This window comes from Misgurnus anguillicaudatus, unplaced genomic scaffold (assembly GCF_027580225.2).
Source record: "Misgurnus anguillicaudatus unplaced genomic scaffold, ASM2758022v2 HiC_scaffold_29, whole genome shotgun sequence".
Taxonomy (NCBI): Eukaryota; Metazoa; Chordata; class Actinopteri; order Cypriniformes; family Cobitidae; genus Misgurnus; species Misgurnus anguillicaudatus.
Window position 1 is genome coordinate 1,815,306 of NW_027395279.1, and position 26,230 is coordinate 1,841,535.

The following is a 26,230-nucleotide window of genomic DNA, read 5'->3' on the forward strand; positions in this document are numbered from 1 at the left end:
TTAAATATTTGCAGCAGCGACCCCTCGGCCCCAACCAATTCTCTCAGGTTTTTGGTAGCAGTTAAATTTAATATATTGTTTATAATTGATTAGCACAAATAGAAATTATAACAGTTGGGAAATCTAATTAAAGACAAAGTCATAGAAATTAAATACATTGTTTTATTTCAAAAATACAAATATATAAAAAATTGCCCCAAATGAGCCAACTGAACAGCAACATTGCAGAACTTGCCCTGAGCATACTTACAATACAAGGTGTGTTTGTGTGACATCTTTTAAACAGATAAATGCAATGATTAATGTATACATTGGCAGGATATAAACATTACTAAAATAAAAGCCAGAGTATAGCTGAATAGCTAAAAAGAGTATGAATAAAGTATAATTTGAAAATAATGAAATAAATGAAAATGAAATATCTTGTCCTTTCCATTCCCAGGTGAAAAAAATACTATAGTAATTTATAGTAAATAATATAGTGTTTTTGACCCATACTATAGTAATGTACTTGAATTAATTTGTTGTGGTAATTCTATAGTTGCTGTGATAACATAACAACTATAGTAATATAAACGTATTACTTTATCCAATACTGTACTACATTGTCTACAACTATAGGGTATAATATACTAGAATATACACTACAGATTACTGTAGTATAAACTAAAGAATACTAACGTTAGAGTATTTATTACAGTTTATCAGTTCACTACTATAGTTAATACAGAGTATGCTGTAGCAATCATTAACAAAGTGTTGTAAATACTATAATATACTAAAATTTACTATACTATTAGTATGGTTCAAAAACACTATAGTATTTCCTATAATATTTTTCACCTGGGATTGTTTCATGTAGCCTCTAGTGTTTAGTACTTTCCTAAAGTTAAAGCTAATTCTGATTGCAAAGCAGTTCGATTTTTTTAATCAATAATAATTTACCTCGGCTATATTTCCCAACAACAGTTTTTATTATCTTTGATCACATTTTTGTGATGTCATCCAAGAATCGTAAAATCAAATTGCTATAAAAAAGAATGCGTTACCTACCGCTTTCATCGGATTCTTCTCTTCCAACTGCCACTTCGTCTGTGTGACGTGAGAATCTATGTTGCCTAGTAACGAATGTGCTTGCAGCAGGATCACGAAATTTACCCAGAAACAACAAATTCTGATTTCTGATTGGCTGGTAGGTGACAATTATATCAGGATGTCTAGTGTGACCGTGTCCGCGGCTCGACAGATATGAACTCGGCAGAGAACTTCTCTCCTGTGCCTCGTTCATTAATTGTATAGAGTGGGAAAAGTTTTCTTATTTTTTCAGCGTGAGAAATACAAGGTGTGGCGTGTGAGCGTGTGAACTTACTGAAATGCGTGAGTCTCACGGTGAATGCGTGAGACTTGAGAGCCCTGTTATAAATAGACATTGAAGCTTTTTAAAACAATGTCTAAACAAAGATGACACTCCACAAATCTTTAATACAAACTGAGTGATTCTTTTCTATATGAATGAATTAACTACTGGTAACTAATATTAATGGTCAAAGGAAGGGAATAAAGGTAATCAAATGAATTTAAATTAATGAGCTATGATTTCACTGCAAAGTGATTTCACTTCAATGTTTTTAAAGGGGAAGGACCCCTTAGAAGAGAGAGGCATGGAGCAGGGACCCCCTAATGCTAAATGTGTAAAACAGAGATATTTAAGTAAGCAGTAATGTACGATAAGCTGCTTTATCGAATTTGGCAAAACGCAAAGCGGAGTAAAGCACAACTATTGAACAATCAGAATCAAGGACTGGAAATAAAACTATTGTCACACAGCAATATTATATTAAGACAGTACATTACCACTATTATGCATGCTGTTGTTGTACATGCATAATTGTCTGTGTATTATTTTATTGTTAAAGTAGATTTATTATTATTTTAAGGTATTTGCAGTGTAATACATTTTTCCTTTTACTGTAAGATGGACAATAACACATTTAAATGAACCTGAGCTTTCAGTATATAAAGATGACTGATCATGGTAAATGGCACAAAGACTCTCTATTCTGGTGGAGATAAAGGTTGTGCAGAAGACATCAGGGCAGACGTAACAGATTTAAAGCAGGTCATTTTATTAAGTAGAGTGCTTTGCAAATGCACCTTTTTTCTCCTCTGTGTGTTGTTGTGGGTGAAGAACACACACTGCTACTTTATAATTCTTAGGTTCTTGGCTTTTCACGTGGTCGTGGATCATTACTGTCACAAGTTTATTTTACGTTTATTTTCTGCAGGAGAACAACATGCAATAAGTCTGCAGTATCTTTAGGGCAACATGTTTGACAAGCGCTATTAGTTCGGATTTAAATCTGACTACGAATCTTGTACCATCAGTACCAGGGCACGCATTTCATTGATTTTAAATGAAAGCGATAGTTTTGTCAACGTTTATAATGCAGACACATTACAGCATTAACAAATCTGAACAGCTTTAAACAGCAGCCCGAGTTTAGAAATATAGATGAGAACACAGATCGCACCGATTCTAAAATTACATTCGTTTTATCTGTCGCTACAGCTGCTTTCTGAGTGGGCGCTTGCCTCATCTTAAGATATTTCATTTTGTCTATAGGCTAAAATTGTACTTCAGTAAGCCTAGGCGGCCACACACATGCGCAACTTTAAGAGAACATTGGTTGTAATGTTTTGTACCTATGTTTTACTTTTTTATCAAAACATTTTTGTGATTAAATATCATTTGGCAGACCCCCTGCAGTTCTGCCACAGACCCCCTGTGGGCGGCAGACCCATGGTTGAAGATCCATGGCATAAATCAATAAATACTGTATATGTTTTCATAATAAGCTTGCCTTGCCTAATGGAAACTTTTGGAAAATGTTAATTGACTGAATTCTTTTTGCACATTATTTGTCTGAAACAAAAATCTGATAATCTGATTAAAACACTATTTTACAGCATGTTCATGTAGAGATTGAAAGAGATTAAAGAGATTTAAAGAGAAACACTCACAGTAAATAATAAAGGAGATGCAAAACAGAAGAACTATTCCAAAAAGGATTATCATCAAAACACCTTTAAATCCAGCAAAACTCAAACCTTTTCCCCAGGATGAATAAAAAAGAACTGTGAAAGAGATAAAACAACATTATCTACCAAACATAAAGTATAGACAAAACATTAATACATATCACGTGAATTACTGCACATTTTTCATTTACAATAATAAGATACAGTGTGTTTTATTTACAGCATTATAGTCCAGTAATTACAGTGACAGTGGCAGGATTGTTTCTGTCTGATTCTGATCCTGCTGTGACCTTTGTGTTGTTTATGTGATATCTTTCATGACCACAGAGAAGTCATTCAGGTGTTCATTTAATTTTTAAAAATGTTCATTTAACATTACTGAAGTTTTTTTTTATTATCAGTTACAGTAAATCATGGTGAATTTTGTACAGGGCCGGCGTCAAGGGGGGGCATTCGCGGGCAGTGCCCCCCGAACAGGTTGTTGTGCCCCCCTACAAAGTTTTTTATATCAAGAATAATAAAATAAATTAAACATTGAATGTTTCATGACTCAAATGAGGAAAATATAGTTGATATGTTTTCTTTAATTAAAATAGACCAGTTTCTCTGATTGGATGTATTGCCGCGTCTCACCCGTCTTACGTCTTTAGCATATTTGTGACTTGATACTAGCAACGTGTTTTTTCGCGGCATTTTATGGATCGTGTAAAATATGGATATTAGAACATTTAGAATGAACCAGGACCGCCTGCTTCATCTTCATGCAAACACAGACTGGCTCAAACTCAGAGATTAGAGGTCGAGGTGGAATTTACAAATCTACAGGACACTGTTTTAAGGAAGTTTAATGTTCTCACACGCCGTCTTCAGCTAAAGGTAAGTTAGCGTTGTTTTAAATTACGTAAGCTTAAATGTGAAGTGTGGCTATAGACCGTTAACAGCATTACGACGTGATTATGGTAAAGCGGCTTTTTTAAAGCTAGAACGCGGTGTGCGCTGCGCTATGAAACCCATTCATTTCAATGACTTGCGCCGCGCGAGGGCGGTTTGTTGTTGCGTCGAGCCAAGCGCGAGCGCAGCGGAGCTCAGCTTGCGTTCACGCCACGGTCGAAGTTCAATAGTTTTGCGCATAGTTTGTGGTCTTTTGCAGTTTATAGCCTACGGGAAATGAGCTGACAGTCTGTACTAGTTGTATGAGTGTGTGCTTGCTGTATTTGTTGTTTTAATGTCTTGTTTTTGCAAGTTATTGTTGCTATTGCGTGCCCCCCGTTGGAAGCCGAGTGCCCCCCTGTTAGTTATGGTCTGGCGCCGGCTCTGATTTTGTAAGAGTGATTGCAAAATGTGATCTGTCCTGTAATGTATATACACAGCAAAATCACCAGTGTTAAATCAACACTGCTGGTGTATATATGGGGACCAGGTCTGGTGTTACTCATATAAACACCAACAGTGTTGATTTAACACTGCTGATTTTGCTGTGTAGTATGTCTATTCTGACAAACAAACATAAATCATGACATTTATTTATTTAAGATGTTGTTTTAGATGCTGCAGAACAAACAGAATATCATTTAAATTATGTTTTACTTATCAGTTTATGGGGAGGTTTCCCAGAAAGGGATTATCTTAAACCAGGACTAGACCTTAGTTTAATTAGGAAATATAACTAGTTTTAACAAACATGCCTTACTAAAAACATTACCTGTTTGCATTTTGAGGCCAATCAAAGGGCACTGATGTATTTTAAGATATGTCAGTGCAAGTTGTTTTCAGTTTGGACAGCTCTTATATTTATTTTAGTCTAGGACTAGTCTAATCCCTGTCCGGGAAACCGCCCCCTATGTTTCACAGTTAATTATAATGTATGGTGAGTGACATTTATTTACCTGAATAAAGAACAGTTGAAAAAACAATATATTCTGCTCTATAACTCATATACTTTAACCACCAATTATTGTTGCCTATAAAAAAACAAAAGATTATGACATCATACATATATGCACAGAATAAAGCACAGAAGCACAAGTGTCACTTAATCACTCAAAACTTTGTGATGGAAATTTCATGAAATAACCAATGTCACAGAATTTATATGAGATCAAAAAATCTAAAGGTTATGATTAATATTGTGCTCTTTTGTATTGAACTGTCAATCATTAAAAGTGAATCATACCTGTAAAGTCATTTATATATGGAGCAGCAAAGAGCAACATGAGAGGTCTGAGAATATAAAGACCACAGCAAAAGATTGTCTCATTCACAGATCCTGAAACAACAAACACATTAGTTATGATCATTTACTCATGTATAAACAGAAGAATCATCTGACAAGCATCTTATGAAGTAGGCAGTGTGCGATTTGCCGGGGGGGGGGGGGGGGATTATGCGTGGGATTTCCCCCTTTCTGGTCAAGGTATCCCTGCCTCTGCTTAATGATTTTTATCCCCGGTGGGATAAATTTATCCCCCCCTCAAAGTGATCAGTGCTACTACACTAGTGGCGAGACGGATCACAAAACTTATCACGGATCCGTGGTTTGATTAAAGTCAATTTTATTTTAAAATGCGCTACTTTGGATGTCTCTGATATAGCAGCCGCCCAGCATCTCTGTATTCACCACTCTGCAGACTTGCTCAATGTCCCGCCCACGGTGCTATCTGATTGGTTAAATACCCGATTACACCTCACGAGTAATAACCTATCAACACAGGGTTTTTTCGCATCCAGCGATGAACGCCGAGAGTTCAAAAATATTCAACTTTGAGGAAAAAGCTCCACTCGTTAATGTCAGTTCCGTCCAATTACAGCGGAAGAGGGGCAGGACATTACCTCAGCAACAAACCGGCTCACAGCCATAGACAGTAAAAAAAAGCTCACAGCTGAAGTAGCACAGCTAACAAAGCACTCGACTGAAAAACAGCTGGCATTTGGCGTCCTCAAGGCGTTTTAAGCTGCGTTTAAAAGTTTTGGTGTGTCCAGCCCCTCAGTGCGATAGAACAATAAAATCCGAAATGGACCACCCACTGTCATCGCTAGCCTTCTGATACAAATATTTATGTCAAAACACTTATTTATGAATGGCAAGAGTGGCAAAGGCATTATCCATGGTACTGGGAGGGGGATTTAATTCTTGCGTGTTTAGTCGTTGTGCATGATCACAGTTCATATGTGTGCGGAAAGATAAGCTATTAGAGTAAAAATATTGCGTGACTCGTGAGGTTGCTTCATGAGTTAAAAAGAAAAAAATTTTTTAACACTTCCTGCAAATGCAGTGATGAAGTTCATGTTCTTATGATTTATTTTTATGAATTAAAATGTTTTGAAATGTGCTGTGGACAGAGACACATTCTTTTTTTTTCTCTTTCGCGCAGGTTATGTTTTGAAAGACGATGTCCTGAAAAAAACTACTTTTACTATATTCTAATTTTGTCAAGATTTATAAATAAGCTCATAATTTCTGCTGTTTAGTTTTAAAACCATTTTAAAAAGCTGGTTATATTTTGATGTTTCTGCGCAAGTTCAGCAGACAGTAGCTGCGTTTACATGGACATTTGTAATCCGTTTAAATGATCAATCTGAATAAAAATGCTCCATGTAAACACCTCAATCGGACTAAAAAGTGCCAATCTGATTAAAAATCTAATCCGCTTGTTAGGGGTGGTTTATACCGTTTGTAATCCGCTCAAAATGACATGTATACACTTGATCGGATGGATAACTGAAACTGGGATGCTCTGCGCATGTGCCATGTTTTCTTTTTTTAATGGCGGTTGGCAAACCCACTGAAAGGTGCATTTCCGCCACCTACAGGACGGGAGTGTGGAGCATATGCACACGTGCAATGACGTAGAATTACCGTAATGACATGTGACGCAAATATTTGAGTTTGTTTTGTTGAAGGAAGTCACAAGAAGTGATTGTCTTGTTAATCTTGTTCCTATTATCCGTCCAATTCTCCATAAAGTGATACAAGACAGCGTTGTCCGGTCAGTCCATGATTTATTCTCTGATCCACAAACGCGTGTGTTTGGACTCGCTCTTGCGAACGGCCCCTGCAGCACCGCGTGAAGTAAAATACGCTTTTTGGGCACACGTGAATGGGTGTTTTTGCTGCTGCTTTATAATCAGTGAGGCACAAAGCAAATCTTGAAACAGCGTGAAACTGTATTTGTGCAATGTACGCATGTCAAATTATCAAAACTGATGTAAATCTTGTGTCATATAAACACTCACATCAATCCGATCACATTATTAAGTGTTCATGTAAACGCTATGATAGGATTTATTAATTGGAAGGATTTTAATCCGATGGAGGCAAAATGTGTCCATGTAAACGTAGCTAGTGAGGTTCGGGTTTGTTCCGATCAGATCGAGCTCGTGAGCGGAGAGCGCATTTCTGAACAGCCTATTAGAAATATTTTAATTAGAAAGATAAAAATTATAATAATAATAATATAATGGATTTTTGTTAGGTCGGACAATGAATACCAAATTTCTCTCTCGTATTGCTCCTAATAACCACTGAAAACAGTCGAACCAAAGTTATGGAAGGAAGTCAAAAGTGGTGGGTACAAAGTGACTCATGACGAAATATGTCACCGAAATTGACGCCTATGAAAACATCCCCCCCTCTGTTTTTTTCACAAATCGCACCCTGGAAGTAGGTGTACACATCAAATACCATGTGGATGCCAAGGTTATAATTGTTAACGAAAACGAACGTAAAAACGAAAACTAGGTGGGAAAAAACATTGTCGTTAACTGAAATAAAAATAAAAACGAGGCATTACAAAAAACAATAACTAACTAAAACTGTAATGTGTGTCTGGCAAAACTAACTAAAATAAAATAAAAATATAGATTAAATGTCCTTAGTTTTCGTATTTGTCTTTTATAGAGCAAATAACGTTCAGCTTCAAATTCCTATCCATGCGTCTCTCACTCACGCGGTGTCACACACACACACACATTCGCGAATTAATGACTCATTTAGGTTAATTCCTTACAAGGTGTTGCAAATAAATGAGTCTTTTGAGTCGATTCTTTACAAAGCAAACGGGCCAAACGTTTTGAATTGGTTCGCGAATCAGTTTAAATGAATTGTTTAGATCGCTGCAAAAACTGAATCGTCTGATGCGGTTTTGCTTGTGTCTAGAAACATGCAGAACATAAAGAGTTTTGGATTACATGAATATGAATTTACTAATCTTTTAACTAAAAGCAAAACTTCACACGTGTACCCGCCATTATATACGCGCGACCTGTTCGTCGTCAGAAACATTTAAACGCGCGTGACTGAATGAAGAAAGCCCATCTGATTGATGTCTGATTCGCTGTCTACTAAACTGTAAGTGCTTCTCACAACACACACACGTGACATGAGATTCACAACATAAGAAAACATGAGTTATTTTCTAAAATCAGTTTGTATTTCATGTAAGTATGTCCTCAGACCACCTTAGGAGATTCTCTGAGTGAACTTTAATATGCATAACTGAATGCAAAACTCTGTCGGTTTACTTGTCTGATAGTTCAGCTATAGGGAATGTGGAGTTGACGTCACGCGGTGTTGCATTATGGGTAATCCGCCATATTTGCAGGATCGCGTCCTATCCCGCTGTATTAGATTTCATGTGTTGGAGGTTGTTTTTGTATTTTCTGTCGAGATTTTAATAAACTTCGATATGTTTGGTCAGTACTGCTCGATCAAGCAGGTCACGCGATCGTTCAGGGAGGAAACTGGACAACGGAATACGTTTTTTCAGCTTTTATTCGTGGAAAAAACAAGGGAAGCCGGTGCAGGAGCTGACGAAAAGACGCCGGATCGCGTGGTTTGCCTGCTGCAATCAGGAGAAAAACGTCTACTTTTCAAAAAAATCACTGCATCAGCGAGAGTGTGTTCGCTGCATTTTCAGTCATTCAGTAATTTGTGAATAATAAAAGCAGAACCACTTAAATTGTCTTGTTTTTATGCTAACACTGTCAAACTAACTTGTAAATGCAAGTTATTGATAGATTTATTCATTCATTTCTGATCACCCTAAACACATGAGTTATAAAAATAAATACTTAGACAATTTTGACGATTGTAACAAATATTTTTTATTAAATGCAACTGCTCAAACCCACTGCTTGTGACTATATAACTACTAATAACATAACGTTAGCTAAATATTTAACATTTTGTTTGTTTTAATAACTTGGCCAAAACAGAAGTGCCATCTTATGAACGTGTGGATTCATCGCACAGAATACAACGGAGAATTGTTTTATAGAATCATTAAGACATTGTCAGTAAATAGCTGGTTTGCCAACCGTCATAAGACTTCAAAAGAAGAAGTGTCATCTTACTATAAGATTGCAGCTATAAATCTCTTCAAAGTGTAAATAAATCCTGCAAAACAAGGTAATTGATCAGATTTGTAAGCAGAGGTAGTGCGTCTGGATCCGTAATCCAGTCTTGGGCTGCTAAATCATATGGATCTATGTTGTTTATTTGTCCAAATAAAGTTTTTTTGGCAGTAGCATTTAGTTTCTCCCGATAAGGTCCCTTCTCTTTTTCTTTCAACTTCTCGATTTCTTCCGTTTTTCTTCAATTTTACCTAGTTTTAGATTAACACACGCACAATTAAATGGCATAGCGGTCGGCGGTGCCTCTAAACATGGCGCCCACGTCCCATAATGCAACACTGCGGTGACGTACATTAACATTCCCTATAAGCTGTATACATCAACATTAAGTTTTCAGACAATACAGGCAAAAATCCTCAGTTTGCTGTGGAGTCAAGAAATGTCTAAACATTAAAAGATGAATAGACAAAAGTACAGACATGTCACCTGTTTTAACATGCACAATATTCCAACTCAATGATGCAACACGTTTGTATTTTAATACTATCTAATGTGGCCACGTTGAGACCATTAACTCAGAAGTGTTCAAGTGAACTGTGTCCTAATGCATTAATTGTTCACACGTGTGTAGTATCAGTTTGATCCATTTCTTTTGAGTTTTGCGTTTGGATAAAACATACAAGTCAGCATTAAAGGCTGTTTTTCTTTGTTGTTAAAGCATGTATATGTTGAAACATAATCAAAGGTTGATCAAATGTGACTTCTGTACTTCTGACACACTGATATTCATCTTACCCATTTCTGGTCTCCACAGCAAACTTTTGTCTTTACTGTCCTGATACTTATATTGTGCACTGTATACTGTGTGTGCATGTATGTGTGTATTTTTTTTCTCAAGAGTAACTAACTCGCTACTTGAGTATTTATTTATTTAGTTACTTCTTTTCACCTCTGGTTATTTGTCATGGTCTGGTCTCAGACTGCGCTCTCTGACAATCTGACAGAAATGTCTTGTTGTGGCTCAAAAATGGGTTGAATACATGCGGTTCATGTATGTCTTCATGTATGTCTGTTGGCTCTTTAGATTTTTTACTGGCACACAGCACATTTTGCACTTCCTGCGGAGTGTTGAGACTGTTTACATATTTGTGCCCATATGTACATTTTATGTACTGGTTTTATTTTTGAATTAATATTTTCTAAAAAGGTATGATCTTTTGTTGAGTTATTATTACACAATTATTTTTCTGACCTTTTTGAATCTTGCCCTTGACAAATAACCCAAATTATGAAAAAGACTAAAACTAACTAAAACTAATAAAAACTAAACTAAAACTAAGCATTTTCAAAAAATAAAAACTAAACTAAACTAAACTAGCAAACCCACTTCAAAAACTCATTAAAACTAAACTGAATTTGAAAACAAAAAGTCAAAACGAAATAAAAATAAAAACTATGAAAAATGCAAACTATAATAACCTTGGTGGATGCAGGACAAAAAATAATCATAAATGCCAAATGAGACAAACACATTGGAAATAAAGATTCAGACTTAATTAGAAATAATCCAATGTTATGATGAGTTGATTCTATTAAATTTGTAGCTTTAGGTTTAGTGTGGACATTTTACATTTTAACTGGCCCCATCTCCATGATACATTTTAGCAATGTTAAATGTTAAATAAATAAATTGAGTGATATAATGATTACAAACACTGACCTTCAGAAAGACCCCAGAAGATAAAAGCAAAGAACATGATGAGATTTGGACAGAAGACCAGAAACATTTGAAGGCGAAAAACTGTGGCTAACAAGAAAACACAAAATAATTTATTATTAATGTTGTATTTCATTTTTTATATTTTTATATAAATAAATAACAATTTCAATTGATTCAGTTTTGGACTAGCTAGCACAACAACAGAACAGCAAATCTGGATGCATCATTGTTAGGAAGACTATAGTCTCAGCCTCAGACGTCACGCCCACAAACTGTTGGCTGAACGTCTGATGTTTTTCGTACACTTTTCTGGAAACCCTGTGAGAATGTTAAAGTCGTCTTTGATTGGTTGGAAAAAAACGGATTTCCAGGAGACGCGAGTGTCGCGATTAGTTTCGGTCCCTGGAAAACAAAGCTCTGACGTTCCATTGAGGAAGAGAATCAGTCGTGTTCACCCTTACGAAACAAAAATATATTGCAGTATATTGGAAAATATCATGTAATATATTAGGCAACATATTCCCATATATGGGATTTAATATTTATATTTTCCAATATATTGAAATATATGCATGAAACATAGATGTATATATGATACAAAATATATTGCAATCAAAAACAAAAAGGGCACTATATTTTTTACATGTAATAGTTTGTCTTTATATGCTTTGATATATTGCAATATATGCATAGACCATACATGTATATATGAGACAAAATATATTGCATTCAAGAACAAAAAGGCACTATATTTTTTACATGTAATAGTTTGTCTTTATATGCTTTGATATATTGCAATATATGCATAGACCATACATGTATGAGACAAAATATATTGCATTCAAGAACAAAAAGGGCACTATATGTTTTACATGTAATAGTTTGTCTTTATATGCTTTGATATATTGCAATATATGCATAAACCATACATGTATTTATGAGACAAAATATATTGCAATCAAGAACAGAAAGGGCACTGTATTTTTTACATGTAATAGTTTGTCTTTATATGCTTTAATATATAGCAATATATGCATGAAACATAAATTTATATATGATACAAAATATATTGCAATCAAGAACAAAAAGGGCACTATATATATATATATATATATATATATATATATATATATATATATATATAGGATGCGTAACAGACACCAGCAACAAGGAGGCTGATAGATAGGTCCTGACCTATGATCCTGACCCACACTCCTAATCAGTAGGTGGCGGTAATGCCACTAAAAGTTGTTTGCCAACTGCCAGTAAAACTCAAGAAGAAGAAAAAGAAGGCTGATGTCAGCAGGCTCCAAGGAAACTTCAAGTTTTAAAAGCTATATAAGTTTTCAGAGCTGGTGCTTTTCAGTTTTTATTGCATCTCTGAGAGATTTTTGTGAATAACTTGTTGTTCTGCTCCACAGATGCTGTTTTAAAACAGTTTCCTATAAGGCCAAGGAAGCTGATGTCAGAAAATCTATCAACAGTAGAATCTGCGAGCTAATGGCATTAAGACACCAGGTGAAGAGCAAAAGCACTGGTATTTAAGTGGTTTACATCAGTGAAGATCCAAGGTGGTCTCCTAACCAGGATAATGGACTGTTCTTTTGGCAATTTTTTTTTTTTTTTTTTTTGCTTTTTCACGGTTCCCAAAACTTCTTGAAAGTTTGTTTATTATTTATTTGTTCATTATTGTCTGTGCATTTTGTTTATTGATATTGTCTTTATTGATATTGTCTTTATATTGTATAATGGCACTGCTGAAATTTTGAAATGTACATTGGTAATTTAAGTTGCTTTAATTTATATTTTGTATATTTTTTTGTTTAATGGCACTCTTTTAAAATGTAATTTATGTAAATGCAATGCAACACATTTATGTAATGTAATGTAAAGCCAATCACATTTCCTTTGACTGACCATATGCAAAACCTCTTGTGGTTTTAATGGGCCTATAGAGCTCTGTACCTCAAATTGGGTTTAGTATCTGTGCCTGATTAAAAGAAAATAAAGGTGGCTTTTGATAGATTACCCATCAGTCTGTGTTAATATGTGGTGTAAATGTTTGTATATTGCAGGTTGCATATTTAAGTATTTATATATTTTAGATGTTTCATGTACATATACTGTATATATCCCAAATATATTCATACATTGTATGTGCATGTTCTCATATATGTACACATATTGTGCATACATTTACAATAAATATGTACATATATTTCCATCTAATTTTACATATATGTAAAATGTATTCCACAAGATATCGAACACATATCTACATATATATTTCCATATAGTTGTACATATATTTGAAATATATTCTACCATATAGTAAACATACATGTGACACTATATCTGTACATATATTTTTAATACATATTCCCATATATGCACATATATTTCCCATCTTATTTTACATATATTTAAAATGTATTCCACAATATATCGAACACATATCTACATATATTTAATGTATATTTCCATATAATTTTACATATATTTGAAATATATTCTACCATATAGTAAACATATACGTGAAACTATATCTCTACATATATTGTTAATACATTTTCGCATATAAATCAAAATACAATATTGCAGATATTTATAAATATAATATTGCATATATTTTTAAATATATAAACACATATATTTTATCAATGTACAATATATTGAAAGTGGCAATAATTTGTATATTTTGCAATATACTGCAATATATTACACATATATAGAATATATGTACCATCAATATATTATTCCATGTATTGCCAATGTATAATATATTGGAAAATGGAAAGTAAAATAATATATTGCAATATATTACAATATATTTCAAGTAATATATTGGTAAATATATTTTCCTTTTGTAAGGGCACGTGGATAATAATGACCAGTTATCATGATCAGCTAAACATTGGATTCTCAAAAATATGCAAAGTTCGCGGCATCGACTCTCTAAAAGACGTCCAAGAGTTCCCTATCAAAAGCTTTACTCGATGCTGCGCTGCTAAGCGCTATGGGGAAACGTCTTTATCGTTGACCAGCTGAATATAGTGTGCAAACACGTCAATGAAATTGACCCGGAGGTATATAGCCTCGGTTGATGACGACATCACAGCGCACCCAATGCGAGGCTATAAAATAGATGAGTAACAGCTGTGTCATCAGGTCTTTTTATTTTCAGACCAACTCTGAATGAGTGTGTGCTACACTGGAATGCAAATCTCTCTCTTACCTTTTGAACTTCACTTGAGATCTTTGTTAGGAGTTAGATTCCAACAAGATAGAGTGCAGACTTTCTCTCTTTCCGATTTTAAAGGAGTTTAAGTTAAAGGAAAATATGAGTAAGAAGAGTCACGAGCAGTCTAAGTCGTGTTTGTTTTCGCTTTATGGCGAAGGACGACACACACACTTAACTGTTTTGTGTGTTTGGGGGAGGAGCATGCGGTCATGGCTTTGTACAGTCTGATGAGTGCGAGCATTGTGAATCATTCACAATATAAATGATTCGTGCTCGCCGTGATTATTTCTGACCGCAACCTTAAATTAAGTTATATTTCTTCGCGTGATTCCGAAGCGCACTCCGGTGTTTCTTCGGGTTATGTGGGGGTAATTATAATAATGACGTTGATGATATCTCTCTCGGTTCTGCGGAGTTTCATAAACCAGCCTCCGAGCGTTTCTCGCGCGATGAAAGTCGGTCGAGGAGCTTCTCGAGGTGGTAACACGCGCCAGGTTGCAAATTGTTTGGCCTCGCGAGCCAGAGAACCCCAAACAAAGCAAACTAGCGGATAGGTTTCTATAGTGACAAAGGGAGAGGACGAAACATGAGCCTCTCTCTTTCTTTGAGGATCTCCATGGTGAATTAAATAAATCATAGGAAAGACCATACTCATTGCGTGCTTCATGCCCACAGCGTCAATTTATGACTATTGTGGGTACGAAGACGCGCGGATATACCGAAATGCCACAGGTGGAAGAGACGCACGCGAATTATCTCTCGCCTGCTCGGCATCCTCATTAAAGAAGCCTACCCTGCCCACGAAACCGTGTAAATAACTTCAGCTCTCGTGGGCAAAGCTTATCAAGCCGCAGGTCAGGCTGGTGCTGCGCTGCATACTATGGCAATATTACAGGCATACCAGGCTGATCTGTTAAAGGATTTGAGTGCAGGCGAGACGATAGACGAGACATTTGACGAGTTGCGTATGACTACAGATCTGTCTCTTCGTGTCATTAAATAAACGGCTCGCGCTATCGGCCGTACTATGTCTGCTCTGGTTAACACAGAGAGGCATTTATGGCTAAATCTGTCAGGCATAAATGAGAAGGATAAAACTTTTCTTTTAAATGCCCCTGTTTCCCCATTGGGTTTATTTGGTGACACGGTTGACTCCGTTGTCACGAAATTCACTGAAGTTAAAAGCATGAGGGAATATTCCACTCTTTACAGTAGGGCTCGCCGGCGGGCGGGGCATATCATGTTACATCAGATCGCTCCGTCCCGTTGCCTTTACGAAGCCTCTCCACCTCCGCCGCCTCTGGGCTTGCGGGGGGGGGGGGGGGAGGTTTCCAGCATAATGTTAAAGGCCCTCTGTCTTCAATGTTAAAGGCCCCCCGTGCAGGGTTTTTAGCATTCCCCTAAGAGGAAATAATAAAATTAATACCATTATCAGAGAGTCTGGCAGCGTGGAAACTACTGCCAGCCGTTTCTGCTTGGGTAATAAGCACAGTACACTTAGGATACATAATCCAATTTATTCGTCGTCCTCCGCACTTCGATGGCGTGATATTCACTTCCGTGAGACCGGAACGAACGCATGTACTGTTGCAAGAAATACAAACTCTACTGATGAAAGGGGCCATAGAACATGTTCCCCTTCCAGAGAGAAGGTCAGGCTTTTACAGCAGATACTTCTTGGTTCTTACAGTCTGCCTAGCTTTATCACCCCGCACACACACAAAATGTATGGATGCAGCACTGGCTCCATTGAGACTCCGGGGCATCCGCATTTTAAATTACATGGATGATTGGCTAATACTAGCAAAATCGCGATAGGTGGCGCTCCAACACAAAAACATTGCACATCTACTTTTTCTAGGGTTGAGACTCAACGCCAAGAAAAGCGTTCTTTCTCATGCCCAGAGAATGACTTATTTAGGGATAGTCTGGGATTCGATTACGATGCGGGCACATTTGTCTCCCGCACGAATCGAGGCCATTCAGCATACCCTGAGCAGAGTCAGGCTAGGCCAGGATCTTACTGTGAAATAATATCAGAGGATATTAGGGTTTATGGCATCAGCATCCACGGTGATTCCTTTGGGGCTGTTGCATATGACGCCGTTTCAGAGCCGGAGGGTTTCATCCAAGGGCCAACCCTCAAAGGCTGATTAAAGTGATGCGCCACGGGCTTCATACACTAACTATGTGGATAAGACCCCGGTTTGTTGCCTTGGGTCCCACGCTATGAGCGACTTGTCATCGCAAACTGCTAATGACAGACGCCTCCCTGACGGGCTGGGGTGCGACCTTAGATGGTCGTCCAGCTCAAGGGGAATGGGAGGGTCATCAGCTCGGTTGGCACATCACTTGCCTAGAGCTGACGGCTGTATTTCTGGCCCTGAAATATTTTCTCCGCCAAATGAGAAGCTGTCATGTCCTAGTGCGGATGGACAACACAGCGACAGTCTCATACTTAAGTCACCAGGGAGGTCGGCGCTCGCGCAATCTGAACAAGATAGCGAGGCAGATTTTTCTCTGGGCTCAGGACAAGTTCCTGTCACTCAGAACAGTGTACATTCCAGAAAACCTATATGTAGGAGCAGATTTACTGTCCAGGCAGACATTATCGACTGGGGATTGGAAACCCCACCCAGACATAGTGTCTCAGATATGGACCTGATTTTACAGAGAGAAAGTGGACCTCTTGGCCTCTTTTCAGATAGCGCAATGTCGCCTTTACTTCTCTCTGAGTTCCCCAGCCCCCCTGGGTCTGGACGCAATGGCGCACACATGGCCGGACAAACGCCTTTATGCGTTTCCTCCAGTGGAGCTGCTCCCGCAGGTTCTAGCCAGAGTTCGCCAGCAAGGCTCTTGCCTCTTTCTGATAGCACCGCGTTGGCTGAACAGAGTATGGTTTTTATAGGGATAATATCTCTCCTCAACGGCTCGCCATGGGCAAGTCCGGAGAGGAGGGGCGTTCTGTCTCATGATAATGCATCTCAGGCCCGACCTGTGGAATCTCCATGTTTGGCTCCTAAGGGTACCAACTGAGGGACACAGGTTTGTCGCCTGATGTTACTGACACTATTTTGAGTGCTAGGGCTCCTTCCACTAGAAAGAATTATGCCTTTAAATAGGGTGTCTTTGAAGCATGGTGCATGACACATAATGCAGATCCTGTTAACTGCCAGTTTGCTACAGTTCTGAGTTTTCTGCAGGAAAAGCTGTCAGCAGCTTATGCCCATCCACTCTCAGGTTTTATGTGGCCGCTTTTTCGGCTTGCCACGCTTTGGTGGACGGGGCGCCGCTCGGGAGGCATCCAACGATTGAGGCCTACAGCAAGAACTAAGATTCCTTCGTGGGACCTAGCTATAGTCCTTGAGGGTCTGGTTCAGACATCCTTTTGAACCTCTAGAGTCAGCGTCTGGTAGACTTCTGACACTAAAGATGGTTGTTCTAATGGCGTTAACTTCTTTAAAAAGAATTGGGGATATGCAGGCTCTGGCGATCTCGCCATCCTGTCTAGATTTTGCCCCAGGAATGGTGAAGTTGATTTTACATCCTTATCTTGATTACCTGCGTAAGGTTCCCTTTTCGACTGCACATCCGGTCATTCTTGAGACTTTCTGCCCTCCGCCGTTCACCACGCCGGAGCAGGAGTTATAACCACAGATTGTGTCCAGTCCGTGCTCTTCAGACTTATGTCCACCGCACTAGCCAGTGGCTTAAGTCAGAGCAGTTGTTTGTCTGTTTTGGGGCCGCAACAGAGGTGCTGCAGCCACCAGGCAGTCCATATCACATTGGGTTAGGGATGCCATTGCTCTTGCCTTTGAGGCGCGCTGTCAAGTCTCGCCAGCAGGTCTGAGAGCTCACTCCACCAGGGGAGTAGCCTCTTCTACTGCTTTAGTAAAAGGGGCCTCCTTGCAGAGTGTTTGTGATGCGGCAGGCTGGTCCTCTCCGCATACATTCATAAGATTTTATAGCTTGGATGCTCATGTCACTCCAGGATCTCCTGTCCTCGAGTCAACATCTCAAGCTGATGTCTATGCCATTTGTCCATAAAAGGGGTATCCCCCACTGCTACTTTTAGTAAGGGGTGCCTCCTTACAGAGCGTTTGTGATGCGGCGGGCTGGTCCTCTCCGCATACATTCATAAGATTTTATAGCTTGGATGCTCATGTCACTCCAGGATCTCCTGTCCTCGAGTCAACATCTCAAGCTGATGTCTATGCCATTTGTCCATAAAAGGGGTATCCCCCACTGCTACTTTTAGTAAGGGGTGCCTCCTTACAGAGCGTTTGTGATGCGGCGGGCTGGTCCTCTCCGCATACATTCATAAGATTTTATAGCTTGGATGCTCATGTCACTCCAGGGTCTCATATCCTCGAGTCAACATCTCAAGCTGCTGTCTAAACCATTTTTCCATAAAGGGGTATTCCCCACTGCTATTTATTAGGAAGGGGTGCCTTCTTATAGATGTTTGTGAGGCGGCAGGAGCATCCTTTCCGCACACATCCACTATTTTTAGCTTGGTTGTTTATGTCTGAGATTTCTTTGCGGTCCTTGTGCACACACTTACACATCCGTAAGGGGTCCAGACATCTCCAAGCACGGCAGCGTGGGTATTGTCGTTCCCCATAGCGCTTAGCAGCGCAGCATCGAGTAAAGCTTTTGATAGGGAACGGAGGGGTTACTTGACTGTAACCTTGTTCCCTGAAAAAGCGGAACGAGATGCTGCGCTGTCTTGCCGTACAGTAGATGTACCAGGACTGGTCTTCAAACAAAAGATCTGATGACACAGCTGTTACTCATCTATTTTATAGCCTCGCATTGGGTGCGCTGTGATGTCGTCATCAACCGAGGCTATATACCTCCGGGTCAATTTCATTGACGTGTTTGCACACTATATTCAGCTGGTCAACGATAAAGACGTTTCCCCATAGCGCTTAGCAGCGCAGCATCTCGTTCCGCTTTTTCAGGGAACAAGGTTACAGTCAAGTAACCCCTCCGTTTTCTTTAAGGCAGTTAGTGGAGTTTAAAAGTTTGGTTCTCCTGAATTGCTTGTATGTGTTAAAAAGTGGAGAGATACGCTTCAAACAGACGTTTAACAGGATCGTCTCATTGGTGTGGCTGTTGATGAAGTGCTCAACGTTGTCCTATGGTGAGTAATGTTGTTTATTTAGATACTATTTGGTTGCGGCTGGTTATTTCAATAACTGACTTGTTGCCAGCCGGCTCGTTATTGTGGGGAGTCCGAAACGTGACGCTAGATGAAACAAACTGTGATTGGTTGTTTGACATGTCGGCAGGGCCGGCGCCAGACCATAACTAACAGGGGGGCATGCGGCTTTCAACAAGGGGGCATGCAATCAACAACAATAACTTAAAAAAATAAGGCATAAAACAACAAATACAGTCCAAACGCACACTCATACAATTGATACAGACTGTCAGCTCATTTCGCGTATAAGGTGAATAAGATCACAAACTAATCAGTGTTACCACAATCACGTCGCAAAAAACACAGATTGACAAGTATATGCAGTTAACGTTTTATTAGCCAACACTACACAGCTTATGATTATGAAAGTTTCAATCAAGGTCCATTTTTAAATGAAAAGTGGTACAGGTGAGCCAAAACCTTTTTCTATTCTATAGAAACATGGCAAGCTTTTAAAATCAACTCGTTGTTATACTCAAACCAATGCTTATGTTGTTACACTGAAACAAAGCGTATATGTAATCTAAAATAAAAAATAACCTATATGCAGTTAACGTTTTATTAGCCAACACTACACAGCTTATGATTATAAAAAGTTTCAATCAAGGTCCATTTTTAAATGAAAAGTGGTACAGGTGAGCCAAAACCTTTTTCTATTCTATAGAAACATGGCAAGCTTTTAAAATCATCTCGTTGTTATATTCAAACCAAAGCGTATGTTGTTACACTAAAACAAAGCTTATGTAATCTAAAATAAAAAATAACCGCATAACTTACTTTTTAAAAAAGCTGAAGGCGGCGCGTGTGATTATTAAACCTTCTTAAAACGGTGTCCTTCCATTCGGTGGTGCATTTTCGAGTAAGATCCATCTCGAAGGCCAGCTGAACTAACTGGGCCTTCCGTTTGTGAAGCATTGAGCGTCTGTGGTCCGAAAAAACATTGCGCAGAGAGGAGAAAGAATTCTCACAGGTTGCTGTAGAAGCGCCGAAAGTCAGAGCATGTTTAAACGCAGTCAGTACACTAGGCATAGTTTGCAGAACTGTGTGGTACTTCGAGAGAACGAATTTTGTGGTCCAGTTGTCCCCCTCTGTTTTCGATTCTTTTTGCGACCTCAAAAAGTGTTTTGCCACTTCAAACTCTGCATCAACAATTGGTGATTGTGTCAGGTCCATTATGTGTTTCACGGTCTTTGGATCCAGAAATAAATCGCTCTTTGGGTCAAGCGCATTATGTGCGCGGTACAAGTGTGACTTCCGTTCACCAAATCTCTGATCCATCTCTCCAACCACTGAATCTACAGTGCTGTAGTACAGTCTCTTGAGTTCTGTTTCCATGTCATTTTCTCTTTGACCCGTCGTTTCTTCTACAAAATAATCGTCCATATTCTTTTTTTCCGGTGCGTCTTCGCTTTGGGGTTGTGGATTTCGGCAGTTCATCAGCCGTGGCTTTCTCCCACACTTTTGTAAATCCCTCATCACAACGAAGTTTCTGCACACATGCTTTTGCACTTGCCACAATGTCCAGACCTGTCCAAAGATCAGTTTCCTCCCTCTGCAGAAGCTTATTTGGTGGATCCAACAATGCGAGGACTTCGTGCACAAGATTTGCGATGAACAAAAAGCTTGGTGCAGTTATCTCTCTTAGCAGGCCAACAGCTTCCATTCGCAGCTCCGTACCATGGGCTCTTACAGAGTCAATTTCAGTCAGAAGAGATGTGATATCTTTGAAATTGTTGAGAAGGACGGACACGGTAGCAAAATGGCCTGTCCACCTTTTTTCAAGAAGCCGTTTCAGGCGCTCACCCTTGTAATGCACAGCTATTGTGGGCTTCTTACAATATTTGTACAAGGCGTTACAAACTTTAAAAAAATCCATCACAGCTTCCTCGGCTGACATCGCATGGACTACAAAATGTAGCTGATGATTAAGGCAGTGAACATAAGGGATATTCTTATTAAGCTTTTCTTGTAACAGCTTCTGTACCCCGCCAAACTTTCCTGACATTAGTGATGCACCATCATATACTTGGCTAAGGATCTTTGATGGGTTAAGACCAGCTTTGTTTAGCTCTGCTAAAATGGTGTCTGTCAGTGTCCGGGCATCACCCATTTCAGCAGTGGCTAAGGTTAACAGGCGCTCCGATACTTCGAAAGACTCGTTCTCATTTACAAACCGAATGACAATTGATATATTTTCGCAGCCAGTGGGGTCGCGGGTACCATCTACTTTTACTGTGTAATATGAGTCACCCACTTCTTTCACGATAGCTTCAGTTACTACATCGCTTAGTAAACTGATGATCTCATTTTGAACATCATGACACGTATATGTAGCATTTCGAGGAAGTGTTTTCACTGCGTCAGCCAAAAGGGGATCCTTTTTAATTGTGTAGTCCAGCAATGAAAGAAAAAGGCCGCTGCCTCCATCAGACATGTTGTCAAAGGCATCCAATTTCCCCCGTAAAGGTAGCTGATTTTCCACGAGAAAGCCAATAACGTCTATTATGGATGACACATAGTACATGTTCTTTTGCAGCTGGTCTGCGTTTAGAAGAGTCGAGATCTCTTTTCCACTGCTTACACGTCTCTCTCTCTCCTTCCACATTGTGTATGAAGAAAGGTGTTCTTTAGACGTTTCGTGTTTGTGAAATCCTCGGTCTGTTTCACTGGCATTCTTCCAGTTACGATAGCCAGTGTTCACAAACGCATCACCACGGCTCGTACCAACATTACATTTACGACAGCAAAAGCAAAACGCAGAATCAGTTTTTGCAGGTACTGTATACATTACTAAGCCAATTATACCTACTGTATATCTCAAAGAAACCTTAAATGGTATGTGCATGGTTGTTAAATACACTCTTCAAAATAAAGGTGCTTGGTTCTTCAAATGGATGCCATAGAAGAACCATTTTTGGTTATTTAAAGAACTGTTTCTCTCATAGATTTTTATAATCTGAAGAAACAATTTCACTACAAAAAAAAAAACATTTTGTGAAACAGAAAGGTTCTTCAGATGTTAAAGGTGTTTTAGGGAACCATTCAGCCACAAAATGGTTTCATGAAGCACCTTTATTTTTATGAGTGTACTCTATGTTGATTGACTTCTACCATTTTAATGTGTTAGTGTAATTGTTTTAATTATATTTTCTATTCTGTGACTCTACATATAAACAATGCTTTATGTACAGTATATACTAGCCTGATCTCACTAGAATTCGTACATATTTTACGAGTTGGCTAATTCGTAAAAATTCATATGAAGTTAATCATGCAGAAACTTACGATTATCATAAAAAAACAATAAAAAGACTATCATTCAGTAAATTTTGAGAATAAAGTCATTATTTAAAGAGAATAAAGTCGTAAAATTTTGAAAATAAAGTCATTATTTAAAGAGAATAAAGTCGTAAAATTTTGAGCATAAAGTCATTATTTAACGAGAATAAAGTCGTAACATTTTAAGCATAAAGTCATTATTTAACGAGAGTAAAGTCGTAAAATTTTAAGAATAAAGTAATTTAAATTAAAATAATAAAATAAATTTAACAAGAGAAACATTAAATCGGAAAAAATTACACTTTTAATCAAGTTACGTTCTGTATGCTGAGATCACATGTCGGAGTTGGATCACCTAGTTAACCTATACTTTAGGCTGTCTTTTTTAGTATGAAAAAAATTGCAATTTTAGCAAACTATAATCTACGAAGGAGGATTAGGGCCAAGATAAAATAAAAAATTAAACCATCTCAAGATTAAAGTCATTAAAATGCGAGAATAAAGCCATTATTTAACAAGAATAAATTCAGAATAAATATAATTTCGAAAATAAAGTTGTTATTTAACGAGAATAAAGTCGTTATTTAACGAGAATAAAGTCGTTATTTAACGAGAATATAGTTGTTATTTAACAACAATAAACTCATTTTTTAACGAGAATTGTCACACTAGGAATCGAGAAGGAGACTGAAGGTAAGTAGAAATGATCTTTATTGAAACACACACACACACACACACACACACACACACACACACACACACACACACACACACACACAGAGATGGAGAGCAAACAGGTAAGTATAGATATAGGCAGTTTCTATGAGCACTTAGCTGAGTGATAATAATGTCTCTGTTGCAGGATATAAGGACGATCGGATTGACGGGTCTTGGATGAAGAGTATGCAGATTGCCAGGTAAGGGAAGTGGGTGAGTCTAGTGTTCATGTGATGAGACCAGACGAGGACTGAGAGTGAAGGTGAGTTATTTAAAGGGAAATGGTGATGGGACACAGGTGATGGTGATTAGTATTCGGGGGATTGAGAACGAGTGGGAGGAGTGAATGAAGATGTGGATGGTTCTGGTAATGGGATCCTGACAGTACCCCCTCCTCCCGAGGCGACTCTTGACGCCGGTTGGGAAGGAGGTGCACGGCGGCGAGGTCTCCCTCTGGGTCTGGGAGCAGGACAATCGGAGTGGTTGGAGTGAAACTAGTGGGATCTAAGATGTCCTCACAGGAAACCCACGAGTGTTCTTTGGGGCCATAGTCCTCCCAGTCCACGAGGTATTCCACATGAGTACCTCGCCGTCGATAGTCCAAGCTTTGACTCTGAGTTCCTACATCAGAGTCAAGGCGGCTGACTAACTGGGTGACTGTCAGGCGGCATAGTCGTATCCGGCCCCCCCCATGCTCCTGTGATTCTATCTAACAGATTCTCCCCCCTCAGCAGCATACCAGCTGAGAAGTCTGTTAAAAGTGCCCTGGTTATTGATGATTCTATACTAAGGAACGTGGACATTGAGGCACTAGCCACCATAGTCGAATGTATACCGGGAGCCAGAGTGTCTGACATTAGATCTAAACTTAAAGTGCTGGCTAATGCTAAGCGTAAGTTTTCTAAGATTGTTATTCACGCCAGCACGAATGACACCAGAGTCCGCCAGTCGGAGATCATTAAAGATACTATTAAAGAGGTGTGCCCACAGCATAACGTAGGGTTTATAGACAATTGGAAGCATTTCTGGGGGAGACCTGACCTGCTAAAGAGAGATGGCCTCCATCCGTCCTGGAAAGGAAGTGCTATATTCTCTCGAAATCTGACCAATAGTTTTACTTGTGATATTGTCTGACTATCCAGGGCCCAGGTCAGGAAACAGACAGATCGGCTTAACCGTCCATCTGTAAGCTGCCATGACATGTCAAGATCACATATATCCCAGCACATAGAGTTTATTTTTTTCCAGACTATCAACACATTTTGACTGTGTCTGTTCCTCGAACAAACAAATACAGAGCACCGTTTACCTCGTCTCGTACAAATCTTATTAATATAAAATTAGAAAACAATACATTAACAGATGAAACTCAAATGTTAAAATTCGGCCTTCTTAACATTAGATCGCTTACCAACAGTGTTGGCAACGTTACTTTAAAAAAGTAATTAGTTATAGTTACTAGTTACTTCTCAAAAAAAGTAACTGAGTTAGTAACTGCGCTACATCATTATAAAAGTAACTAATTACCAGGCAAAGTAACTATTGCGTTACTTTAAAAAAGTTCAAATATTTCAAATAACTTGGATGCCCCCATTATAAAATTTGTTAAATGAATTAATTTAGACACTAAAGAGAAACCAGGAAGTTTTATTGCAGCTCTTAAAAAATAATGCAGGCAACCACATACAGCAGGCATTAAACCATGAGGCGGAGCCACCCGAGAATACCTATTGTGCACTGGTAGATTGGGACGTTTGTTTGGTGAATGGTCCCGGGCAAGAGAGGTACTTTGCGCGTGTTTATTTCGCGTGTTTCGGCTTACATATTTTAGAAACCTAAACTGGAAGCGACAGCCAAAGCCTGCAGGGATAAACGGACGTCTGACTATAAAGTGAGTGTTTCTATTTTCTTTCTTATACTAACGTGGCATTTATGTATACAATAGCATACAGCTGAGAGGTGCTCTGATTAATGGGAGTGGCTTGCCGAGCTGTGCGTTGTGGTACATTGTGGGAGTTGTTGTTTTTCATACAAATGCGCCCTAATGTCATGTTCTGTCTTTTCTTGGTCAAACAGCAGTGTTGGGGGTAACGAGTTACAAAGTAACGGATTACAGTAACTACATTACTTTTTTGGGTAACGAAGTAAAGTAACGCATTAAACTAATAATATTAGTAACTACACTACTTTACTAGACTATAGAAACGCGCGTTCCTGCGTTACCCAAGCCATGTTCGTCTGTGTGTAAAGCTCTGTCTGTTTAAGTGGTGCGTGAATGCGTGTGCCTGTATGTGCGCCGTTGCCATAGAGATCCATTTGACGTAGCTGCTGGTGTGAAAGGAGAGCGGGAAAATGGAGACGGAGACGGAGACAGGGGGTTTCGGCTCCTGGCGATATTCACATTACTTTAAGTTTATTGCTCGAAAGGACAAAAATATTCGTGTAAAGTGCACACTATGCCCAGGCGACAAGTGTCTTTCAACTGCTGCCAACTCGATGAGCAACCTGTCTAAGCATTTGTCAGCCCAGCATGGAAATACAAAACTTGTTGCGAAAGATCCTGCTCATCGGTCAGTTGAAGAAGTCACTCATCAGCCGACCCCGCCTAAACAAGCTAAGCTTTTCTCAAGTATTGGAGCGCAGCGGCAGCAGGTAACACAAAACGAAATGAACAGGC

At 38.7% G+C, this 26,230-nt stretch overlaps 1 protein-coding gene across 1 annotated transcript in view; it reads right to left on the reverse strand.

Moving 5' to 3' along the window:
- Positions 1-26,230, reverse strand: part of LOC129426150 (uncharacterized) — a 77,999-nt gene that overhangs the window by 39,880 nt on the left and 11,889 nt on the right. The gene's annotated exons all lie outside the window — the stretch shown is intronic.